Source organism: Ornithorhynchus anatinus, chromosome 1, assembly GCF_004115215.2.
Source record: "Ornithorhynchus anatinus isolate Pmale09 chromosome 1, mOrnAna1.pri.v4, whole genome shotgun sequence".
NCBI classification, from domain to species: domain Eukaryota; kingdom Metazoa; phylum Chordata; class Mammalia; order Monotremata; family Ornithorhynchidae; genus Ornithorhynchus; species Ornithorhynchus anatinus.
This window is the reverse complement of record NC_041728.1, coordinates 172,525,935-172,547,858: the sequence shown is the minus strand read 5'-3', so window position 1 is coordinate 172,547,858 and position 21,924 is coordinate 172,525,935. Positions and strand designations below refer to the sequence as shown.

At 43.4% G+C, this 21,924-nt stretch overlaps 1 protein-coding gene across 2 annotated transcripts in view; it reads left to right on the top strand.

Annotated features, from left to right (window-relative positions):
• The window catches only part of RALB (RAS like proto-oncogene B), a 169,016-nt gene that overhangs the window by 31,589 nt on the left and 115,503 nt on the right, over positions 1-21,924 (top strand). The window contains exon 2 of one of the 2 annotated variants that reach the window (XM_029069386.2): positions 21,088-21,166. The exons of the other annotated variant lie outside the window; for it this stretch is intronic. The gene's annotated coding sequence lies outside the window, so the exon portion shown is untranslated. The remainder of the gene's footprint in view (positions 1-21,087; positions 21,167-21,924) is intronic. 2 annotated transcript variants of the gene reach the window in all.

The window sequence follows — 21,924 nt, the reverse complement described above, 5'->3', positions numbered from 1 at the left end:
CTCGTCCGCTCAACTGTATATATTTCCATTACCCTATTTATTTTGTTAATGAATTGTACATCTCCTTGATTCTATTTAGTTGCCATTGTTTTTACGAGATGTTCTTCCCCTCGACTCTATTTATCGCCATTGTTCTTGTCTGTCCGTCTCCCCCGATTAGACTGTAAGCCCGTCAAACGGCAGGGACTGTCTCTATCTGTTGCCGACTTGTATCCCAAGCGCTTAGTACAGTGCTCTGCACATAGTAAGCGCTCAATAAATACTATTGAATGAATGAATGAATGCTCTATTCACTGTGCAATGATGTAACCTTTAGTATTTGTTGCCTCACTTCTGTGCATATACCCAACTGGTCCTGGCTTTCCAGCTGCAGATAAGGAAGTTCCTCACCACTCCCTCCCAACTGGGCTGAGATGAAGCAGTCAACAGTCAGCTGGGTCTTGGAGGAAACTCTGACCGCATTTTGCATCAGATTTTTCAGGGCATTGAAGGGACCCCTGAGCATTTATTGAAGAAGACAGTGTAGAAACAGCATACTCTCCCAAGTGCTTAGTACAGAGCTCTGCACACAGTAAGCGCTCAATAAATATCACTGACTGACTGGCTTAGTGGATAGAGCACAAGCCTGGGAGTCAGAAGCGCCTGGGATCTAATCCTGGCTCCTCTGTTGGAATCCTGTTTGACCTCAGGCAAGTCACTAAATTTATCTTGCCTCATTTACCTAATCTGTTAAGTGAGGATTAAAGACTGTGAGCCCTGTGTGGGACAAGGACTGTACCCAATCCGATTGCCTTGTATCTACCTCAGCAGTTAGTACAGTGCCTGGCACTTAGTAAGTGCTTAACAAATACTACAATTATTATCATTATCCTTGCCCCAGAGCTTAGTACAGTGCCTGGCACACAGTAAGCATCTAGCAAGGACCATAAAAAAGCAGAAACCCTAAAAAAATCCTATTGCGTGGCTTAGTGGAAAAAGCCTGGGCTTGGGAGTCAGAGGTCGTGGGTTCTAATCCCGGCTTCGCCACTTGTCTGCTGTGTGACCTTGGATAAGTCACTTAACTTCTCTGTGCCTCAGTTACCTCATCTGTGAAAATGGGGATTAAGACTGTGAGCCCCACGTGGGACAACCTGATTACCTTGTATCTACCCCAGCACTTAGAACAGTTCTTGGCACATAGTAAGCGCTTAACAAATACCATTATTATTATTATTATCATCATTATTATTATTTAGATGTTAGTGAGGTAATTGCCTCTCATTCAGAAGAATCTTTGTCCATTGATTGCCTCATCAAATTCTGCCCATCTAACACATCGTTGCAAGATGCCGTAACGGATGGAGTTATCATTTCTCAGCTAAGATTTTAGAATAACAAAGGCTTGCATCAGTTTTCAAGAAAGCAGATGGATTTATAAATACGAATGAAGAAAAAGACCCTTGATGGAGAGGAGAGCAAAGGTGCACAGAGGAGTCTGGAAGGCATTAGTCTGCATCAAAGTGCTTTAAAGAGAAATGGATGCTGCCATTTAAACTAAAAAGGACAAAGTCTTCACTAAAGTTGAAAAACAACCACAGACAACAGAACAAACTCCCAGTTCTGCAGCACCTTGCAAACACTCCTAATTACATTATAACTCTTCACTCCTAATCGTATTATTACCCTTCATTTATTTAATGTATTGGGATACTGTGTTTTGAATTGCTTTAACAAAGATTAAACAAGAGTTTAGTGACATTTATCGTTATGGAATATAGCACATTAAGGAATTTCTTATTACGCTTCTGGAATTGCACTAACCTGTAATTTATAACGTGTAATTATGTGGGAAAACATACCCTAGGGTATAAAGAGAGAAACAGCGTAGCCTAGTGGGAAGAACACAGGCTTGGAAATCAGAAGACGTGGGTTCTAATTCCGATTCCAATTCTTATCTGCTGTGTGACCATCGGCAAGTCACTTCATTTCTCCGTGTCTCAGTTACCTCAGCAGTAAAATGGATATGAAATCCTCCTCCCTCCAACTTAGACTTTGAGCCCTCTGTGGGTTGCGAACTGTGTCCCACCTGATTTCCTTGTGTCTATCCCAGTGCTTAGAACAGTGCTTGACACGTAGTAAGCAGTTAACAAATATCAGAAGGTATGCTTTCTGATCCAATGAGGGGTTTCTCCAAGTCCAAATGATTGCACTGTACTAAGCACTTGGGAGAGTACAATATAAATAATATACACATTCCCTGCCCACAGTGAGCATACAGTCTAAAGTCTATATTTGTTGGGTAAGGGAAGCCTGCATTTTTTCTTCATTTTCTGGGTCACCTCCACAGTCCGCCTCCTCGGCTCCTGTGCATGAGCCACAAAGCGCTGCTGGCGGAAATCTAGCTATCAGGCCGACCCCAACTCTTGCCCCTAATGAGCTGGCCATCTACTTTATTGAGCAAATTGAAAGCATCAGGTGTGATTTCCCTAAAATCTCCCCTGCTCCTTTTCAATTCCTCCCTCCTCCTGCTCCTTATTCAACTCTTCCATCTTTCCCAGCACTATCTCAAGAGATCTCCTGCCGTCTCTCAGAATCCAACCCCGTGCATCCTACCCCATTCCTTTGCACTTTATCAAAGCACTTGCCCCTTCCTTTTCTCCCTCCCTGACTTTCCTCGTCAACTCTTCACTGTCCAGTGACTTTTTCCTCATTGCTTTCAAACATGCTCATGTCTCCCCTATCCTATCATGCCTCTCTCCAGTTATTGCCCCATTTCCTTTCATAGTTACTCTGAAGCCAATCTCCTCATTGTGCCTCTTTCTCATTTCTCCCCCTGACCACTTCTTAGTCACACCCTTCCCCCTGCCTGGAACAGTGTTCCTCTTCAACCCAGCAGACCACTGCAGCATGGTTGATAGAGCATGGGCCTGGGAGTCAGATGGTCATGGTTCTACTACCAGCTTCTCCACTTGTCTGTTTGTGACTTTGGGCAAGTCATTTCACTTCTCTATGTCTCAGTTACACCATTTGTAAAATGGGGATTCAGACTGTGAGCCCAACTTGGGACAGGAACTGTGTCCACCCCATTTTGCTTGTGTCCGCCCCAGTGCTTAGAACAGTGCCTGGAACATAGTAAGCACTTAACAAATATTATAATTATTATTACCCTTCTTCAAAGCCCTTTTGAAATTATATTTCCTCCAGGACTCCTCCCCTAATTAATGTAATTTCCTCAACCTACATCAATCATTGGTATTAATTGAGTACTTACTGTGTGCAAAGGACTGTACTAAGCGCTTGGGAGAGTACTATGCAACAGAATTGGCAGACACATTCCCTACCCACAACATGCTTCCTATATCCCCACCAACTGCCAGTTCGATACTTCCCTGTCCCTTAAGAATCTGATACTCACATTCCCCGATAGCACTTGTGTACGTATCTTCATATGCAGTACTTCCTCCTACCTGTAATTATTTTACTGCCTGTCTCCCTTGCTAGATTATGTGCTTTTTGAAGACAAGAATCATGAGTGCTCTGCACACAGTGGGAGTTCACTCTTTAAGACCTTGGGCATGTCACTTCATTTCTCCATGTCTCAGTTACCTCAGCAGTAAAATGGATAATAAATCCTCCTCCCTCCCATTTAGACTGTGAGCCCCACCTGGGACAGGACTTGTGTCCAGTTTGATTTGCTTATATCCACTGCAGCTCTTAGATCAGTGCCTGGCACATAATAAATGTTTAACAAATACCATTATTATTATTAATATAATAATAAATATTATTTTTTAATTGATTAAGAGGCATCTACCCCCACCCCCCATCTTGGCTACTCCGGCCTGATCCTTAGATTGTGAGCCCATCATTGGGCAGGGATTGTCTCTATCTGTTGCTGAATTGTACATTCCAAGCGCTTAGTACAGTGCTCTGCACATAAGTGCTCAATAAATACTGTTAAATGAATGACTCCTTCTAGAATGTAAACTCATTATGGGCTAGCAACAAGCCTTCAAACTCTATTATGTTGTACTCTCCTGAGCGTCAGGCTATGCTAATAATCCTTATCATGCACTACTCCAAGATGAGGAAGAACAGCTATGGTATCATGGGTGGTAATAACTATTACTGCTGCTCTCCAAGAGAAGGAAGCTCCACCATTACTAACATAACTTAGTTAGGGGTGGGTTGGGGGTGAAGGTTCCCTTCCACTACCCTGGCTCAGACTTTGTGGAGGGATGAGACCCTGAAATTTGGGATTGTGAAATGGGGGTTAAGACTGTGAGCTTCATGTAGGACATGGATTATGTCCAACCAGACCAGCTTTTATCTGCTCCAGTGCTTAGAGCAGTGCCTGGCACATAGTAAACACTTAATGAATATCATTAAAAAAAAACCCCAAAAACAACAAGTACCATTAAAAAATAAGTGATCCGAAGAACTAATTTCTGTTGCACTCTCCCAAGAGCTTACTTATTTATTCATATTAATGTCTGTCTCCCCGACTAGACTATAAACTCATCAGCAGAGAATGTGTCTACTAATTCTGTTGAATTGTGCTCTCCCAAGTGTTTAGTACAGTGCTCTGCACGTAGTAAGATCTCAATAAATATGACCGATTGACTGAAAGGAAAGAGACTGAAAGTGCATTGAGAATCAGAAAGCAAAGGAGAAAAGAGCATGAAAAACACCTGTATGTGGCTAGATTGTAAAAGTAAATGGGTTATTTAATGCATATAGTCATAAAATAGATTCTCTCACAGCCACCGCTACTGTACTTTTCCCAAAGCCCACACCCAGATAGATAATAATAATTATGGTAATAGTTAAGCACTTACTATGTGCCAAGCACTGTTCTAAGCACTGAGGTAGATACAAGATCATCTGGTTGTCCCACGTGGGGCTTGCCATCTTCATCCCCATTTTACAGATGAAGTAAATGAGGCCCAGAGAAGTGAAGCAGCTTGCCCAAGGTCACACAGCAGACAAAAGGCGGAGCCGTGATTAGAACTCACATCACTGACTCCCAAGCTTGGGCTCTTTCCACTAAGCCATGCTGGTTCCCAGTTAATATAGTTAAGAGAGCCAAAGGGTATAGTCTAAATCACAGAATTTGCATAGGATTATTGTATACCAAGACATGATGCTCAAGCAGTATTTAAAAATGGTATTTTTTGTTGCTATGCTTAAAGTTGGCATTTCTTGACTTTTATCTTCTCTGTTTTTTCCCCACTCACTCTATGACCCAGATTCCCTGCCCAGATATATTCAGAGAGGGAGCAGGCAGATAGGCTCCCTTTTAAACTGGACAGTCTGGTTTTCAGCTGGTCTGTTCCACTAGTGGAACTGATGCAGAACTGGATGTTTTTATATCTGTTATTTCTATTTAAAATGGCTAGCCTCTCTCCGCCATGGCTGCTGCCACTGAGTCCTGGAGCTTGGAAGCAGTGCTGGCATTTCCAAGGATTGGGAAGGGGAAGGCGATGGAGCAGGAGAAGACAGGGAGTTTGAGCCTCCTGGAGAAAAGCACTAGGTTCCAGTTGACATTCCTTTTTTTTTATGGCATTTAAGTGCTTACTATGATAATAATAATAATAACGATGGTATTTGTTAAGTGCTTACTATGTGCCAAGTACTGTTCTAAGCATTGGAGTAGATACAAGGTAATCAGGTGGGTCGACGTGGGGCTCACAGTCTTATCCCCCTTTTAAAGATGAGGTAACTGAGGCACAGAGAAGTGAAGTGTCTTGTCCAGAGTCACACAGCTGACAAGTGGCGGAGCCTCGATTAGAACCTATGACCTCTGACTCCCGAGCTCGGGCTCTTTCCACTAAGCCTTACTGCTTCTCTGTGCCAGACACTGTACTAAGCACTGAAGTAGATACAAGCTAATAGAAAATTGTCCATGTTCTACATGGGGCTCACAGTCTTAATCCCCATTTCACAGATGAGGTAACTGAGGCACAGAGAAGTAATAATTATTATTAATAATAATAATGGTATTTGTTAAGTGCTTACTATGTGCCAGTCACTATACTAAGTGCTGGGGTGGATAAGAGCAAATTGGGTTGGATACAGTCCCTGTCCTGCATAGGCCTCAAAGTCTTAATCCCCATTTTTCAGTTGAGGTAACTGAGGCCTAGAGAGATGAAGTGATTTGCCCAAGGCCACACAACAAACAAGTCGCAGCTCCTGGATTAGAACCCATGACCTTCTGACTCCCAGGGACGTTTTCTATCCTTTACGCAATATTGTTTCTCTACTACGCCAACTTCGGAGGCACAGTGTCTATCGTATTTTCAGACAAATGGTATTTCAGAAAATAGGAAGAACTTTATCTGGGAATTAAAGACTTGTGTTAATTTAATAGGTCTGAGTTATAATATAAGCATTTAGTACGGTGCTTTGCACACAGTAAGCACTCAATAAATGCGATTGAATGAATGAATAATGTATCTGAGGTTTGTTCTGTTCACAATATCAAGGTACTTACTTGCCCAAGCTTAGAACAGCGCTTGGCACATAGTAAGTGCTTAACAAATAACATCATCATCATCACACAGCAGAAAAGTGGTGGAGCTGGGATTAAAACCTAGATCCTTCTGATTCTCCGGCCCGAGCTCTGTCCACCAGGCCGCATTTCCTTGTGGGCGGGGTTCGCGTCTTCAAACTCTGTTGTATTATACTTTCCCAAGTAGTTTATACAGAGATTTGCACACAGTAAGAGTTCAAAAAATACCACTGCTTGATTGATTTTACATCTCTACCAACTCTATCATACTCTCTCAAGCACTTAGTAGTACATTACTCTGCAACCGAAAGCACTCACTAAATAGCATTGATCCATCAATTGATTTCATAAAAGGTTCTGTGTACATTATGCTGTGTGCCCGGTGAATGCAATGATACTATGCGTCTGGGTTTCCATTATCTGCAGTTGACATTATTGGGCTCCCTAGTTGACACCCAAAATTAGAGGAAAGGTGAGGATTTATCATCATCATCATCAGTGGTATTTATCGAGTGCTTACTGTCAGAGCACTGTACTAACCTCTTGCGACAGTAAAGTATAACAATAAATAGATACATTCCCAGCCCACAACGAGCTTACAGTCTAAAGGGAGAGACAGACGTTAATATAAATAAATCCCAGAAGCCTTATTAAGTCACACATGTCCCCTGTTTGTATCTTCCTACTTGAAAGCAAGGAGAAAGCTTTGAGATCAATCAAATTGGTAGTATGTTGAGCACCTGTGCTGTACAGAGCACTGAACGGAGTGCTCAGGAGAACACAATAGAGTTGGTAGACACAATTCCTGCCTTCATAGAGTTTACAGTCTAGCAGGGGAGATGGGTACTAACCGAACTTACAGGTAGTAAAGTGCTCTGCACACAGTAAGTGCCCAATAAATGCGGTTTATTGATTGGTAGGGGGAAGACACTCAATTTAAAGATATTTAAAGAAGTGCTATAGGAGGACAGGGTTGATTCAGTAATAAGGAAGCAGCATGGTATAGTGGATAGACCATGGCCTTGGGAGTCAGAAGGTTCTAATCCCGGCTCTACCATGTCTCTGCTGTGTGGCCTGGGGCAAGTTACCTAACTTCTCTGTGCCTCAGTTACCTCATCTGTAAAATGGGGATTAGGACTGTGAGCCCCATGTGCGACAGGGACTGCGTCCAACCTGATTTGCTTGTCTACACCCCAGTGCTTAGTACAGTGCGTGGCACATAGTAAGTGCTTAACAAGTATCAATTATTATTCTTATTATTTTTATCCAAGGCTTAGGGAGGGAGGACTCAAGTGAAGAGGTGACACAGAAGGAGGGGGATAGGGTGTGACGATGAGAGATGAATCAGGGAGGAGTCCTACGGAAGGCTTTGCAGATGAGGACGGTGGTGGTCCGACAGAGATAAAATGGGAGGGAGTTCCAGGTTGGAGGGAAGGTGTGAGCAAGAGGTTGGTGGTGAAGGAAGTGAAAGTGAGGTATAATGAGTAGGTTGGCGTTAAAGGAATTAAGTGTCTGGGCTGGGATGTAGTGTGAGAGAAATGAGGATAGGTTCGAAGTGCTACTATGTGCAGAGCACTATACTAAGCACTCGGGAGAGTACAATATAACAGTCAATCAATGAAGCTCGCCTCTAGACTGTATGTTCAACTCTAGAATGTAAGCTTGTGGGCAGGGAACATGTCTGCTAATTCTGTTGGATTGAACTCTACCAAGCGTTTGGGACAGTCCTCTGCACACAGAAAGCGCTCAATAAATACCATTAACAGATAGAGTGAATGCTTACTATGCTCTACATACAGTAAGTGCTCAATAAATATGACCAATTCACTGATTAATGTGCAGAGCACTGTACTAAGTGCTTGGGAGAGTACAGGTCAACAGAATTAGCAGATGTGTTCCCTGCCCATAACAGAGTTGGCTGAGCATAGCTTAGTGGATAAAGCATTTAGTTTAAATGGCTCAGCCACTTGTCAGCTGTATGACTTTGGGCAAGTCACTTTACTTCTCTGGGCCTCAGTTACCTCATCTGTAAAATGGGGATTAAGAGTGAGAGCCCCATGTGGGATAGGGACTGTCCAACTTGATTGAGTTGTATCTACTCTAGTGCTTAGAACTGTGCTTGACACATAGCAAGTGCTTAACAAGTACCATAATAATAGTAATTATTATTATTAATATTGCTATTATTACATGTTCCTTGCCCACAAAGAGCTTACAGACTAGAGGAGGAGCTTTCAGCCTAGAAGGGAGAATAGTTGGGAGAGAGCTGTTTGAGGGGAAGCAGCATGGTGTAGTGGATAGAGCACAGACCTGGGACTCAGGAGGTCATGGGTTCTAATCTGGGCTCCGCCACTTGTCCGCTGTGTGACCTTGGGCAAGTCACTTTGCTTCTCTGGGCCTCAGTTACCTCATTTGTAAAATGAGGATTGAGTCTGGGAGCCCAACGTGGGATAGGGACGGTGTCCAACCCGATTTGCTTGTATCCACCCCAGCACTTAGTACAGTGCCTGGCACATAGCAAGTGCTTAACAAATACCACAGTTACTAAAACCCAGTGGTCAGGAGAGGGATGGGAAACCACTGGAGATTTTAGAGGAGAAACATGTTGGGTGTTCATAATAGCCCAAGATACAGCTTCCTAGAAAAGACTGCATCCATACCTGGATGGCATAATGGGGTGAGGGAAAGGGCAAGCTCAGAGGCCCGTGGCCTATCTCACCGCCAACAAGAGAAGGCAGGGAAACTAGTGCCTGAGGTACTGTATTAGGTTGGAAGTACATTAGCAATTAAGGGTAAAAAAACATGTCAATCACAGATGCTTGTTTTTACACTTAGGGCTTTTGTGAGCTGACATGACACATTAATTGTAATGTACACTTACCAGAGAGAAACGAGGTCCAGTAATTACCAGGTGGTTAGGAACCCGAGTCTTATGATTGGCTCCATTCCCTGAGTCAAGAATCAACTGTTGGAGCAGGAGACCCCATGAACTTGTGGTGGTGTAATCATGACGTGCGCTTGGGGAGGACATTAACCCTGAGAGGCTGGAGCTTTGTGGTTCCCACAGAAGAAGCACTTATCTTATCCCATCTTGATTATTATATCCGCCTTCTTGCTGACCTCCCTGCCTTCTGCCTCTTTCTACTCCATTCTGCTGCCCAAATGATTTTCCTTCAAAAACATCCAGAGTATGTTTCCCCACTCCTCAAGAAACTCCGTTTGTTGCCCATCCTCCTCTGCATCAAGCAAAAGCTCCTCCCCACTGGCTTTAAAGCTCTTAACCGCCTTGTCCCCTCCTTCCTCACCTGGTTGCTCTCCTACTCCATCCCAGTCCACACACTTTGCTCCTCTGGTGCTAACCTTTTCACTGTACCCCCATCTTGTCCGTCTCGCCGCCGACCTCTCGCCCTCCTCCTACCTCTGGCCTGGAATGCCCTCCCTCCTCCTATCAGAGAGATAATTGCTCTCCCCCACTTCAAAGCCTTATTGAAAGCACATCTCCTCCAGGACGCCTTCCCTGACTGAGCCCTCCTCTCCTCTTCTCCCACTCCCTTCTGCGCCGCTCTTACTTGCTCCTTCATTCATCCCCTCTCCCTTCCCCACAACACATATGTATATATCTCTATTTATTTATCTATTTATTTGTATGAATGTCTGTCTTCCCCTCTAGACTGCAAGCTTATTGTGGTCAGGGAATGTGTTTGATGTTATATTGTACTCTCCCAAGTGCTTAGTACAGTGCTTTGCACACAGTAAATGCTCAATAAACAATAATAATAATAATGAGAGAAACTAGTTATTCTTGTTTATTCATTCAGTCATTTATTGTTTACTGTGTGCAGAGCACTGTACTAAGTGCTTGGGAGAGTACAGTACAGAGAAGCAGTGTGGCCTAGTGGATAGAAGCAGTGTGGTGTATGAGAAGCAGCATGATGTAGTGGATAGAGCACAGGCCTGAGAGTCAGAAGGTCATGGATTCTAATCCTGGCTCTGTCCCCTGTCTGCTGTGTGACCTTGGGAGAGTCACTTAACTTCTGTGTGTCTCATTTACCTCATCTGTAAAATGGGGATTGAGAATGGGAGCGCCATGTGGGACAGGGACTGTGTCCCATCCGATTTGCTTATATTCACCCCAGTGCTTAGTGGAGTGCACACCACATAGTAAGTGCTTAACATATACCACAATTACTAAGGGCTTAACAAATACCACAGTTCTTATTACTAATACTATTATAGAGGGTAAAGTTAGAACAATCTGGGTTGTAATCCTGGCTCTGCCACTTGTTTGCTGGGTGACCTTGAACAAGTTACCTCATTTATAAAATGGGGAATAAGACTTAGTATGGGACAGGGACTGTGTCCAACCTGATTATTTTGTATCCACCCAGAGCTTCATACAGTGCCTGGCACATTTTAAGTGTTTAACAAATGCCATTAAAAATAAAACAAAACCAAAAAAATATGGAATGTGGTTGGACTGTATGGCCAAGTTTGGCTCAGGACAGCACCACCAATATACACATGATTTCCCAGACTCGGACTGGGGTGGGAGGGGAGAGGAAAGACCCTTTATTCAACCCTCTCTCAGACCCACAGAACTTCTTTACAAAACTGTAGTTTATTTCTATTACTGTCTATCTCACCATCCAGCCTACAGACTTTCTCTGGGCAGGGAACATTTCTACTGACTCTTTAGTACAGTGCTGTGCACACAGTAAGCGCTCAATAAAATCCTATAGATTGATTCACTCATTCAATTGTATTTACTGAGTGCTGTGTGCAGAACACTGTACTAAGCACTTGGGAAAGTACAATACTACAATAAACAGTGACATTCCCTGCCCACAATGAGCTCACAGTCTAGGAGTGGGGAGACAAACATCTATACAAATAAATAAAACTTCAAATAAATACTTAAGTGCTGTGGGGCTGGGGCAGGGGAAAAGCAAAAGGAGCAAGTCAGGGTGATGCAGAAGGGAGTGGGAGATGAGGGAAAAGGGGGCTTAGTCTGGGAAGGCCTTTTGGAGGAGATGTGCCTTCCATAAGGCTTGGAAAGGGGGGGAGAGTAATTGTTCGTCAGATTTGAGGAGGGCGTGCGTTCCAGGACAGAGCCAGGACTTGAGGCCAGGGGTGGGTGGCGAGACAGGCGACATGGAGGAACAGTGAGAGGGTTAGTACTAGAGGAGTGAAATATGTGCTGGGGTTGATACATGGTAATCAGGTTGGGCACAGTCACTGTCCCATGTAGGTGAGCTGGGCTAGTAGAAGGAGAGAAACAAGGTGAGGTAGGAGGGGTCAAGGTGGTGGAGTGCTTTAAAGCCAATGGTGAGGAGTTTTTGTTTGATGCAGAGGTGGATGGGCAACCACTGGAGGTTTCTGAAGAATGGGGTGACATGTCCTAAACATTTTTGTAGCAAAATGATCTGGGCAGTAGTATGCAGTATGGACTGGAGTGTAGTCAAGGGCTGGGAGGTCAGCAAGGAGGCTGATGCAGTAATCCAGGCGGGATAAGATGAGTGATTGATAGTGGAAATCCACTTAAAGGGCTTTTGTCTCACCCCCTTCTTACAAATCAATCAATTGGTCAATGCTATTTAATAATAATAATAATAATAATAATAATAATAATGGCATTTGCTAAGCGCTTACTGTGTGCCAGGCACTGTACTGAACTCTGGGGTGGAGTCAAGCAAATCAGGTTGAACATAATCCCTGTCCCACATGGGTCATACAGTCTTAATCCATTTTCAAGATGAGGGTAACTGAAGCCCTGAACTGAAGTGAAGTGGCTTGCCCAAGGCCACAAAGCAGACAAGTGGTGGAACTGGGATTAGAACCCGTGACCTTCTAAATCCAAGACCCATGCTCCATCCACTACACCATGCTGCTTCCCATGCATTTATCGAGTGCTTATTGTGTGCAGAACACTGTACTGAGTGCTTGGGAGAGTACAATACAACAGAGTCGTAGACACCTTCTCTGCCTACAACAAATTTACAGTCTAGAGTCTACGGTCAAAGACACCCACCCTCTAAGGAGTCTGCAAGTCCCTCCTTAACAATCACAGGATTCTAGAGTAAAAGAGGTTTTAGGCTCTCCTTTTCCTGTCCATCCCCCCATAGATCAAAATCACCATTGGCACACAAGCCTCCAAAGATCTCCAGAAAAGGACACTCCCTAATCTCTCCTCACTAACTTATTAGACTGTTCAACTCTTCCCACTGGCACCTTCTTTGTTTTTTTTATTAGCATTTGTTAAGTGATGTGTCAAGCATTGTTCTTAGCACTGGAGTAGAAATAAATTTATCAGGTTGGACACAGTCCGAGGTTACACAGCAGGCAATTGGCAGAGTCAAGATTAGAACCCATGTCCTCTGACTTCTAGGCCTCTGCTCTTTCCACTAGGCTATGCTGCTTCTTCCTTATCTAATTAATTTAAAAAATTTCTTTAAATATTTTATTATGAGCTAGTGTTAAATGGGTGATTGTTGTAAAATAAAATCGAGAAACATTTCTCCTAGCTCAACTTCATCTAATTAAATTAATCCTGGCCCAATTTCAGCCGATTTTCTCTTATCTGTATTTGATGGAGCTAGGGGCAGATACTGTTTACTCTTTACTGGAAACCTCTTTGTTTATTTCAAGGACTTTATTAATTTAATCATTTGCAGCGATCTTTCCTTGAGTCCAAATAATCCAAATAAGAGCGTTTGAGTGTCAAAGGGTTAGCAGTGAGCCTGTTTTTGGGTTTTTTTTTTTTTGGTTTTGTTTCGTTTTATTTTCAAAGAAAATCAGTTGTTTTTCAATCCAGAGCTAAGAAATCCCCAGTTCCTCTCAAAACTGAGGGATCCTAGATGATTCCCTGTAGATTTAGTAACGTCTGATGGTTTCTGTGGATGTGACTGTGTATATCTTCCTGCCCTCATTTGCAAATGAGGAACAGTGTTGGTTGGGATCTGTTATCCTAATCTAGTCTGTTATTCATTCAGTCATATTTGAATCATATTTACTGAGTGCTTACTGTGTGCAGAACACTCTACTAAGCACTTAGGAGACTACCGTATAGCAATTCATTCAATAGTATTCATTCAATAGTATTTATTGAGTGCTTACTATGTGCAGAGCACTGTACTAAGCGCTTGGAATGAATAAGTCGGCAATAAGCAGACACATTCCTACAACGAGCTTACACAGTGACAGGCAGCATGCCCTATTGGCTAGAATATAGGCCTGGGAGTCAGGGGATCTGGGTTCTAATTCTGACTCTTCCACTTGGTCAGTTGTGTGACCTTGGATGAGTCACTTCTCTGTGCCTTGTTTTTCTCACCTCTAAGCTGAGGATTCAATAACTGGAAAGAGACTATGTCCAATCTGATTATTTAGAACAATGATAATTGTGGTATGTGTTAAGTGCTTACTATGTGCCAAGCACTGTAATAATAATAATAATAATAGTGGTATTTGTTAAGCACTTACTGTGTGCCAAGTCCTTTACTAAGCACTGGGGCAGATACAAGATAATCAGGTTGGACACAGTCCTTGTCCTCATAATAATAATGTTGGTATTTGTTAAGCGCTTACTATGTGCCAAGCACTATTCTAAGCGCTGGGGTAGACATAGGGGAATCAGGTTGTCCCACGTGGGGCTCACAGTCTTGATCCCCATTTTACAGATGAGGGAACTGAGGCACAGAGAAGTTAAGTGACTTGCCCACAGTCACACAGCCGACAAGTGGCAGAGCTGGGATGTGAACTCATGAGCCCTGACTCCAAAGCCCATGCTCTTTCCACTGAGCCACGCTGCTTCTCCATGGAACTCACAGTCTAAGTAGGAGGGAGTAGAATTTAATCCCCAGGTAAATGGTGAGGAAACTGAGGCACAGAGCAATGACTTGCCCAAGGTCACACAAGGCCAAGTGGCAGAGCCAGAATTAGAACCCAAATACAAATGAGGAAACTGAGGCACAAAGCAGTTACTGAACTAAGCCCAGAGGTAGATACAAGGTAATCAGATTCCATGTGGTGCTCACGGTCTAAGGAGGAAGAACAGGGATTGAATCTCCATTTTGCAGATGAGACAACTGAAGCACAGGGAAGTGAAGTGACTTGCCCCCAAGGTCACATAGGCAGTAAATGGAGGAGACTGGATTAAAACCCAGGTCCTCTGACTCCCAGGTCTCTGCTCTTTCCACTGGGCCATGTTGCTTCTCTCCCACAGGGCTTGGCACATAGTAAGCCCTTAACAAATACCACAACTCTTTTTACTCAACTAACACACTTGAAAAAACGTAATTATCATGAAGTAGTTGCTAGGAGTTTTCCCGTTGGATTTGGGATGCAGAGCAACATACCAAGTGAGCCAAGCATGGTGCCTCTATCCCTTAAGCAATTAATGGTATTTATTGAGCATTTATTTTGTGCAGAACAGTGTACTAAGTACCTGGGAGAGTATAATACAAAAGAGTTGGTAATAATGAGCAGCAGCGTGGCTTAGTGGAAAGAGCATGGGCTTGGGAATCAGAGGTCGTGGGTTCTAATCCTGGCTCTGCCACTTGTCAGCTGTGTGACTTTGGGCAAGTCTCTTAACTTCTCTGTGCCTCAGTTACCTCATCTGGAAAATGGGGATTAAGACTGTAAGCGCCACGTGGGACAACCTGCTTACCTTGTATCTACCCCAGCGCTTGGAACAGAATTATTGTTATTAATAATTAATAATTCTGGTATTTGTTAAGCACTATGTACCAGGCACTGTACTAAGTACTTGGGGTGGTAAAAGCAAATCAGCTTGGATGCAGTCCCTGTCCCACATGGGACACTCAGTCTTAATCTCCATTTTACAGATGAGGTAACTGGGGCACAAAGAAGTCAAGTACTTACCCAGTGCCATAGTCCCGGCCCATAAGGAGCTTACAGTCTAGAAATGACGATCCACAGATGCAAACCTCACACTTGAGCTCTTATCCCTTCATTAAGCTGATTTTCCTTGAAATATTGACTTTTCAGAATCTCTATTTCCAGTTTTTTTTTATTGCTCCCTATTCATGCCACTCTATGCCTGCGGGGCTCAGTGGAAAGAGCACGGACTTGGGAGTCAGAGGTCATGAGTTCAAATCCCAACTCTGCCACTTGTCAGCTGTGTGACTGTGGGCAAGTCACTTAACTTCTCTGTGCCTCAGTTACCTCATCTGGAAAATGGGGATTAACTGTGAGCCTCATGTGGGACAACCTGATGACCCTGTATCTACCCCAGCACTTAGAACAGTGCTCGGCACATAGTAAGCGCTTAACAAATACCAACATTATTATGCCTTAGGTGCCTTTGACCTCTTTGCTTCCTTCCTTAATGACCCTGTGCCTGAAATACTCCTCCTTCCTATCTTCCATTCCCTCCTATTCTGCCTGAAGAAGATGAGATAATAACAGCTTTCAAATTTATGAAGGTTGTTTTTCCTAGATCAGTGACTCACTGTATTTCATTCATCCATTCAACAACAATTATTGAGCAACTGCTATTTGCAGAGCACTGTATGAGGCACTCAGGAGAGCATGTGAAAAGGATAAACACAGTCTGTGCCTTCTAGGAGCTTACAATCTAACAGGGGAGATGGGTTATCAATCGATTGGTGGTATTTATCTCAGACCACAGTATTAAGTAAGCGTGGTAGGTACAGTACAAAAGAGTTGGTAGACGCAGTCCCTGTTCAAAGGGAGCTTACAGACTTGGGACCTAAAGATGTAAATAACAATAATAATAATAATAATAATAATGTTGGTATTTGTTAAGCGCTTACTATGTGGAGAGCACTGTTCTAAGTGCTGGGGGAGATACAGGGTAATCAGGTTGTCCCACGTGAGGCTCTCAGTCTTAATCTCCATTTTACAGATGAGGTAACTGAGGCACAGAGAAGTTAAGTGACTTGCCTACAGTCACGCAGCTGACAAGTGGCAGAGCCGGAATTCGAACCCTTCACCTCTGACTCCCAAGCCCAGGCTCTTTCCACTGAGCCACGCTGCTTCTGTAATAATAATAATAATTGTGGTATTTGTTCAACACATACTGTTGTCAAGCACTGTGCCAAGCCTGGGATAGATACAAGAGGATTAGGTTGGACACAGTCCCTGTCCCACGTAGGGCTCACAGTCTTGCCTTAATCTCCATTTTAAAGATGAGGTAACTGAAGCAGAGAGAAGTGAAGTGACTTGCCCAATGTCACATAAACAAGCCATGGAGCTGAGATTAGAATCCAAGTCCTTCTGACTACCAGGCCTCTTCTCTACCCATTAGGCCACGCTGCTTCCAACAAGAAGATAATAAGAGTTTAGGATAAAATCACTGGGAAAAAGGAGATGGTGAGATCTCTGTCCCCAAATAGTAATAATTGTGGTATATGTTAAGCATTTACTATGTACCAGGTACTGTTCTAAGCGCTGGGGTGGATACAAGATAATTTGTTGGACACAGTCCCTGTCCCACATAGGGCTCATAGTCTTAATCCCCATTTTACAGATGAGGGAATTGAGGCACAGAGAAGTAAAGTGACTTACCCAAGGTCACTCATCAGATAAGTGGCAGAGCCAGAATTAGAACCCATGAACCTCTGACTCCCAGGCCTGTGCTCGATCCACTAGACTTTGATGCTTCTCTGAAAACCATAGGTTTATCAGCTTTAAATAGGTGAGGGTTCATCATCTCCATCATCATCATCAACAGTGATATTTATTAAGCACTTACTGTGGGCAGAACGTTGATCTGGTAGGGTTACTCTGGAAGGGACAGTAACAGACCAATTTCTTCATAATTTGAGGACTCTTGAGAGGCTTAGTGTGGCCCAAGGGCAAGAACACAGGCTTGGGAGTCAGAGATCATGGGTTCTAATCCTGGCTCCGCCTCATGCCTCCTCTGTGACCTTGGGCAAGTCACTTAATATACCTGGGCTTTGGTTACCTCATCTGTAAAATGGGAACTAAGACTGAAAGTCCCATATGGGACAGAGACTGTGTCCAACCTGATTACCTCGTATCCACCCCAGTGCATGTTTTGCTTCTCTAGTGCTAATCTTCTCACTGTGCCTCCCTCTCGCCTGTCTCGCCGCCAGTCCCTGGGCCACGCCCTCCCTCCTCATATCCAACATACAATGACTCTCTCCCCTCCGTCCCTTCGAAGACTTATTGAAGGCCCATCTCCTCCAAGAGGCCTTCCCAGATTAAACTCCACTTTTCCTCATCTCCCACTCCCTTCTGTGTCACCCTGACTTACTCCCTCTGCTCTTCCCCCCTCCCTGGCCCACAGCACTTATGTATATATCTGTAATTTTATTTATTTGTTTTGGTGTCTCCAGACTGTAACCTTGTTGTGGGCAGGGAATGTGACTGTTTATTGTTGTATTGTACTTTCCCAAGCGCTTAGTACAATGCATTGCAAACAATACGATTGAATTAATTTATGAATACGCTTGGCACATAGTAAGCACTTAACAAATACCCCAATTATTATTATTATTATGATTTTTAAGCAAGGTCATCTCTATTTATCATAGTTTATGATTGAAAACCATGAGTGCTCGCATTTCCTTTAGGCGTCTTATTAAGATCATAGTGTGAATTAACAACAATTGTACTACTTGCTCAGCATTTGCTGTGTGCCAAGCACTCTACTAAGCACTGGGGTAGAAACAAGATAGTCAGGTTGGTACCAGTCCCTGTCCGACATGGTGGTCACAGTCTAAGAGAAGAGAACAGGAATAGAATCCCCATTCTGCCAGCCCATAGGACTGGGCCTGTGTCTTTGCATGTATTCTGTGGTGCCCGGTACTGTATCCAGACAGAGCTCAGCAAATAATGACAGCAATAGTCATCATATTTAATGAGACATAGGTCCAGGCATGAAGAGATCTAGGCAGAAAAGCTGAGTGGAGACAGAAAAACAAGGTGGTTAGAAAGGTACTGAGTACATAAGGATTATGAATTTTGGAGCATTTATTAACCATGTCAATGACATGAGTTTATCAAAAAGGGTTTACCTTCCAAAAAGGAATCCACTTGTCTGCCACGTGACCTCGGGCAAATCACTTAACTTCTTTTTGCCTCAGTTACCTCATCTGTAAATGGGGGATTAAGATTGTGAGCCCCATGTGGGATACAGACTGTGCCCAGCCTAATTAGCTTGCATCTTCCCCATCGTTTAGTACAGTGCCTGGTACATACTAATCCTGGCTCTGCCACTTGTCTGCTGCATGACCTTGGGTAGGTCACTTCACTTTTCTGTGCCTCAGTTACCTCATCTGTGAAATTGAGACTGTGAGCTCCACATGGGACAGGAGGTGTCGCCAGCCCCATTTGCTTGTATCCACCTCAGCGCTTAGTACGGTGCCTGACACATAGTAAGCACTTAACAAATGTCAAAATAATCATCATCATCATTATTTTAGTAAGTGCCTCTCAAATACCAGAAAAAAGGTGGCTGTGACCTCCTTTCTTTGCACCACCTCTTTAACAAAGGGAAAGAGATGGACAGATATGCACACTCCTGAGTTTGGATGTTTTCTGAGAGTAACCGTAACTCCCTGCAGCAGCAAGATAGATAATTTAAGGTGACCTGATTTGAAAAACTGATTGGAGAGCTGAAACGGGAGGTGCAGGGGTGACTTGGTTTGGAGATGAATTGCCCACAATTCTTGAATAGTTTTGAGCAATTTACGGCCATAAATGTCTGAGCAGGATTTATCTCTCCAAAGGTTGTGTAATGCTTCTTCGTAAACATGATCACCCAAGTTTACAGCTGCAATTGTCTGAGAGGGAAACCGCTGTTCTCAAGCCTTTCAGCATGTTCAGGCTCGTCCAACTGGGCAAGATTGTCCAACCCCCCATTTCTGACTCCAAGATGAACGGATTCCATTTTCTGAAGGGGCTTCTCCTTTGGCCCAAGGAGTTGGTGTCTATTCTTTCCTGGAAGGAAAATGGATGCCCCAGGAAGTTGAGAGAAAGAAAACAGCATGGCCTAGTGGAAGGAACACAGGACAGGACTGGGAATCAGAGGACCTGGCCCAGCTCCTCCACTTGTCTGCTGCGTGTGACCTTGGACAAGTCACTTCACTTCTCTGGGCCTTAGTTACCTCATATTTAGACTGTGAGCCCGTTGTTGGGCAGGGATTGTCTCTGTTGCTGAACTGTGTATTCCAAGTGCTTAGTACAGTGCTCTACATACAGTAAGTGCTCAATAAATAAAATTGAATGAATGAATAGATAATATAATAATAATAATAATGATGGTATTTGTTAAGCGCTTAATGTGTGCCAAGCACTGTTCTAAGCGCTGGGGTAGATACAGGGTAATCAGGTTGTTCCCATGTGGGATTCACAGTCTTAATCCCTATTTTGCTGTTGAGGCAACTGAGGCACAGAGAAGTGAAGTGACTTACCCAAAGTCACACAGCTGACAAATGGCAGAGCTGGGATTAGAACCCATGACCTCTGAATCCCAAGCCTGAGCTCTTTCCACATGGGGATTATGGATATTATTAAAACTCTGGGCCCTGTTGGGGAAAGGAACTGTGTCCAACCTGATTATCTTATATCTACCCCATTGCTTAGTACAGTACCTGGCGCAGAGCAAGCGCTTAACAAATCTCATAAAGAAAGAAAAATGTCAGGACCTCCTGGCAGAATCCCAGTTTGCAGCCTTTGGCTAAACCCATGTAGATCTAATCCCACAGAGAATAGTCTGTCCTGTACATCTTAACTTCATACGCCTTGGCACGTATATATTTTTGAGTTATATGAAAATGCGCGTTTTAAAAGTCTGTTTATCCTTTCATACCTTATACTTTTGCTGTCATCAGCCTTAGCACTGTCAGTCAATCAATCATTGGCATTTATTGAGCACTTATTGTGCACAGAGCACTGTCCTGAGAGTTTGGGAGAGTACGCTATATCAGAGTCGGTAGACTCGTTCCCTGCCCACCAGGAGCTTACGGCCTAGAGGGGAAGACAGACGTTAATAGAAAGAAATCAATTATGGATATGGACATAAGTACTATGGGGCACTTTGTGAATGGCCCATATCTGTCCATATCCCTTGTTAATTATGAGTTCCATGAAGGCAGGGATTGTGTCTCTTGTCCAATTGTACTGTCCCGAGTGCTAAATTCTGTACTCTGAAATAGGTGCTTAATAAATACTACTGACTCGTTATTTATTGTATTCCCTCTGCACACAATAAGCACACAATAGATACCACTGATTCAAATCGAAAGGCAGTTACTTTCTTCTCCCTCAAAACCTTCTTGAAGGTACATCTTCTTCAACAGGCCTTCCCTGACTAAGCCCTCATTTCCTCTTCTCCTACTCCCTTCTGCATCACCCTATGCTTGAATTTGCTCCTTTCATTCACCCCTCCCTCAGCCCCACAGCACTTAGATATATGTACGTAATTTAATTCATATTAATGTCTGTCTCTCCCTCTGGACTTGTAACCTCATCGTGGGCAGAGTGTCTACCAACTCTGTTATGTTGTTATATTGTATTCCCCCAAGTGCTTAGTACGTTGCTTCTGCACACAGTGAGCGCTCAGTAAATGTGCTTGTTTGATTGATTTTTAGGTTGCGAGTTCCCTTAGGAGCAAGGACCATACCCATCTGTACATTCTTTCCTTGTGATTCTTACAGTTCTGCGCACACAGTAAGTGTTTAATATGGTTACTGTTTTTATGTAGTTTTTTTGTGTTTTTATGTGTTACTGATTGATCACCTCCTGCTCCTATTCCACTAAGCAGCATGGCTTAGTGGAAAGAACATGGGCTTGGGAGTCAGAGGACATGGGTTCTAATCCTACATCCACCACTTGTCTGCCCTGTGACCTTGGGCAAGCTGCTTAACTTCTCTGTGCCTCAGTTACCTCATCTGTAAAGTAGGGATTAAACGGGTGAGTCCCACATGGGACAAGGTGATTACCTTGTGTCTACCCCAGCGCTTAGAACGGTGCTCAGCATATAAGTGCTTAACAAATACCATAATAATAATAATATTTCTTTTGCCCTGTTCACACATATCCCAACACTGCCCCTGTCTTGTGATTCTTCTCTCAGAAAGCTTAGGTAGAGGACAGAGTAAGCTGCAGGGCTAAATCACCACCTTCCCAGTTTCTGAAATTCATTTATCATTCTTTCAATCATATTTATTAAGCTCTTACTGTGTGCAGAGCACTATATTAAGTGCTTGGGAAAGTACAATACAACAGAGACAATCACCGTCCACAACAAACTCGTAGTCTAGAGAGGGGGAGACAGACATCAATTCAAATAAATAAAATTACAGATATATAAATAAGTATTGCAAGGCTGGGAGGGAAGAACAAAAATTTGAGTTTTTTTAAATGGCATTTTGTTCGATTGTATTTATTGAGAACTTACTGTTTGTAAAGCACTGTACATATAATAA